The following is a 4,703-nucleotide window of genomic DNA, read 5'->3' on the forward strand; positions in this document are numbered from 1 at the left end:
TAAAAGGATCTTGGAATTTAGAAGTTTTCCTAGACTGCTTTACTCTTATGGTTACCTTCAGTCACAGGTAACTCCTGACAGTTATCCAGAAATCCATCCATGGATCTCTGGTTTTCACCGCTATCGTCATGTTTTCATTTGTGTGCATGTGTGCTAAGTCTCTTCAGTTGTGTCCAATTCTGTGCATCCCTATGGACTGCAGCCTGCCAGGCTCCTCTGTCTGTGGGATTCTCCAGATAAGAATACTGGAGTGAGTTGCCATGCCCTCCTCCAGGAATCTTCCCAACCCAGGGATTGAACCCACGTCTCAATACCTTATACCTCCTGCATTGGCAGGCAGGCTCTTTAACACTAGTACCACCCAGGAAGCTGTTTTCATTTGTATCTTGCTTTAATTACTAATTTAACATTTCAAATACTTGTAGCCACAAAATAGCTGCTCAACTTTTAATAAATAAAATTGCTTAGAACTTTGGTTCTTTGTAAAAGTATTTTATTTATTGATTTATTTTTGGTTGCACTGGGTCTTCCTTGCTGCTTATAGCTTTCTCTAATTTCAGGGAAGGGGGACTACTCTTCATTGAGGTGCATGAACTTCTTAATGCTGGACTTCTCTTGTTGCGGAGCACAGACTCTAGGTCCGTGAGTATCAGTAGTTGTGGCGCAGGGGCCCAGCTGCCCTGAGGCATGTGGAATCTTCCTGGACCAGGGATGGAACCCATGTCCCCTGCACTGGAAGGCATATTCTTAACCACTGTATCACCAGGGAAGTCCTGGTTCTTTTTTTAGTGCAAAGCAACACATTGTTATCTAGTGATAATCTATAATTACTGTGAACAGCCTGTTTTTCATTCTTGGAGACACCATACCTGTAATTATTATTTGTTCCCATAGATGATGTCAGAATGAGAGCAGCTTGAGTGTTGCAGTGATATATACTGTCAGTAAGCATGTATTGAGGCACGATGTCTCTCCTGGTTATTGCTGTATTTCCAAAGCTTAACACACAGGATCAGTTACCTAGGTGGTAGTGTAAATATTTGTAGAGTGAATAAATATTGACCTAGATGCTTAGGGAGTGCAGAGAGAAGGACACATCATGGTCTTTTTTCTGAGACTTATAGTATTGAGGGAAAGATACACATATATGAACATTACCAGGTGGCATAGTTTGGTGTCAAGTGATTGGAACAAAGAATATATATTGTAATTGGGAGTTCTGTGCCTTGAGATTATCTGGGTAAAAGATAGATGGTGGAAGTGACATCTGAGCTGCTTTGAAAAATATATATCACTTGATCAGAAAGAAGAAGAGTTTGTAACATTTGGTTTGAAGAACAGAAATTTAAATATGCATCAAAAGGCATATTTATCAGAATGATAAGCTGTTGAAAATATTGGGGGAAGTGAAAGTCGCTCAGTCGTGTAAGACTCTTTGTGACTTCATGGCCTATACAGTCCATGGAATTCTCCAGGCCAGAATGCTGGAGTGGGTAGCCTTTCCCTTCTCCAGGGGATCTTCCCAACCCAGGGATCGAACCCAGGTCTCCCACATGGCAGGTGGATTCTTTATAAGCTGAGCCACAAGGGAAGCCCAAGAATACAGGAGTGGGTAACCTATCTCTCCTCGAGTGGATCTTCCTGACCCAGAAATCAAACCAGGGTCTCTTGCACTGCAGGCAGATTCTTCACCAACTGAGCCATCAGGGAAGGCCTATGTTGGGGGAACTGTATAGAAGTCTAAGTAGAGTAGCTTCTTTGCATAACACAGGAAAGCTGATGTTTAGAGATGGGGGAAATTATATGATTGAGTATTATTTTGTGAAAGCTACCTGATATCACTGTGCAGGCGATTTACAGAGCTGAGAAATTGGTGACAGGGAACACAGGAGCGTGGTGACAATTTCTCTTTTTAGAGAAGTAGAAATAGAACAAAAGGTTGGGATGTGAGGAGATGATAAAGCAGTGTTGATGATTAATTTGGTATAAGGGCAAATCCAGAATAGAATAGAGCTTTCCAGTGTTAAGTCTCTACTTGTTTGAGAGCAGATAGAAAGCACATCTCTGTTACTGAGAGAGACAGTACAAAGCCCTTCTAAATATTCCTGTGAAAACATAAGTTAGAAGAATTGAAAGGAATAGTGTTAAAAGTGCTTGAGAGCTGGGAGGACTCGGTTCTGGCATGGATTCTGATGAGAAATCTACTGCAATTCTTATTCTGTTCCTCTCCATGTAAGATGCTCTCCCTCTCATTATCATGTGCCCTTGCTAAACTCCCTTATTAATTCTTTTTAATATATTCCTGTGGATCTTTACAAAAAAGATTAATGTGCAAAGAAAGTCAGTTTCTACCTTTCTAATCCACATGCCTTTCATTTCTTCCCTTTACTTTATTACATTAGCTGTAAACTTAAAACGTGGACAGAGTGGGGCAAGCTGATATCCTTGCTCTATTCTTGACAGTAGATCTCAGATCGAAAAGCACTATAATGATGTTTTCACCCATAAAATTATATAAGGAGAAAGCATTCATTGCTCAGTATAAAGTTAGAGGACTTTGTAAGGTGTTCCTCTTTAACGTGAGGAAGTTACCTTCGTATTGTTGGTTTTCTGAAAATTGTTTTCGTTAAAGTTTGCTGAATTTTGTCAAGTGTATTTGGGGCATCTTTTGTGATGATTGTATGATGTATTTATTATCTTAATATGGTATGTCATATTAATTGACTTTTAAATGTTGAAACAACCTTTTATTCCTGGGATAACCTCATTTTCTCATGGTGAATAATCTTATATGTTACACCTATATTCATGAAGAATAGTAGACTGCAGTTTTCTTTTCTTGTGATGTCTTTGCCTGGTTCTGGCATAGGGTAATAATAACCCGAGTTGGGAATAGTTCTCTTGGGGTTTCTGTCATGATTTAAATAAACCTATCTTGAAATTGTGCAATATACGTGGTAGACACACATGGAGGTATAATATACATCTATAATCTAGTATAATTTAACTTAACCTCATTTAGTCAATAATCTCTTAACTCATTTTTTGCTTCTACTCTGGTCCTCTTATAACATGCATTTCATCATCTCACTGTCTTCTTCAGTATACTCCCATGGCCTGCCATCTTATAATAATATATCAATTATTTACTTGCCCCAGAAGGCACCCTTTGACTAACTTTCTATCTCTTAGTCCCCTGACCAGGGATCGAACCCATGCCCCTTGCGGTGAAACTGTAGAGTCTTAATTACTGGCCTGCCAGGGAAGTCCCCTGACCCCCTTTTAAAAATTATCTTTACCTTGCTCATTCTGCTCTAGCTATTCTAGGCTCCTTGTCTTTTCTCAAATATGCCAAGTTTTTCCCTCGGTTAACACCTTTGCACTTCCCATTCTCCTTGCTTGAAAGTTTTCTCAATCAAATCATTTTATTGGTGGTTCTTTTACTTCTATTACTTTTTTAACCCAGTGCTATCATCTCAGAGAGGACTTACCTGACTATCCTATTTAAATAAACATTTCCCCCTAGAGCCAATCTTCATGATACTCTGTTCTCTTGCCCATTTTAGTTCATTGCACTCATCACTTCCAACATTATATTAAGTATTTAATTGTAAAATAGTTTTTCTGTCTCTCTCCCCTATTTGAATGTGAAATCCATGAAGTTTGGAACTTAATCTGTCTTGTTTTATCACTTTGTTTCAAAGTACTTTATTAAATACCTGAGCCATAACTGTTTCAACAAATATTTGTTGAACACAGGAATTAATTATGACACATTCTGGTGATTACTATGAAAAATGCAGGGAGTTATGTGAGAAAATGAGGGGTGTTCTTCAGATTATTTACACCAAGGAATCTCTTGGATGAAATGACATTTCATAGGAAGGAGCTGTTCTGGCAAATAATCAAGTGATGATTTCTAGACAAAGCTAATAGCATAAAGTGCCTTAAGGTCAGAAAGATCTTGAGATGCTTAAGAGAATTTAATGAGACCATTGTACTTGGAGCATAAGAAATAATGTGGAGAGCGGAATGAATTGACATTAGAAAGCAAGTATAAAGAAGATTGTTCAGCTTCTTACAGATCAGTTTGAGTATGAATATTTTCCTAAGTATTTGAGACATCTGTAAAAAGGTTTTGAAAGTTGATTAATCTGGAAGCTTATTACTTTAGAGATAAAGAAATGTGCGGCCAAGCAGCATCAGGGGGCTGCCTTAGTGACCTTGAGGTCTCCCTGCTGCCTCTTGGCTTTATGGCCATGCCTATCCTTGAAATAATAAGTGAAGCTTGACACTGGATAAACCAGTGAGTCTGATTTGACATTCCAATCATTTACAGTATCTGAAAGGCCCATGGAAAAGAAAAATCATTTAGCAATGGAATAGAGGAATTGAAACCTGATGGCTGGTGGTAGGAGCAAGGGGCGATGGGAGTGGGGTGGGGGGGCAGGGGAAGTCCAAGAAAGAAAAACCAGATAATCTGGAGGAAAAGTATGAAGTGTCATGGAACCAAGGAATAAAGAATTTTGTAATGCACCTTTTATTAGGGCTCAGATAGCAAAGAATCTTCCTGCAATATAGGAGACTCATGTTCAGTCTCTGGGTCAGGAAGATCCCCTGGAGAAGGGAATGCCTGGAGAATCCCACGGACAGAGGAGCTTGGCAGGCTACAGTCCATGGGGTCACAAAGAGTTTGACACGAC

The sequence above is a fragment of the Bos indicus genome, chromosome 23 (genome assembly GCF_029378745.1).
Source record: "Bos indicus isolate NIAB-ARS_2022 breed Sahiwal x Tharparkar chromosome 23, NIAB-ARS_B.indTharparkar_mat_pri_1.0, whole genome shotgun sequence".
Classification (NCBI taxonomy): Eukaryota; Metazoa; Chordata; class Mammalia; order Artiodactyla; family Bovidae; genus Bos; species Bos indicus.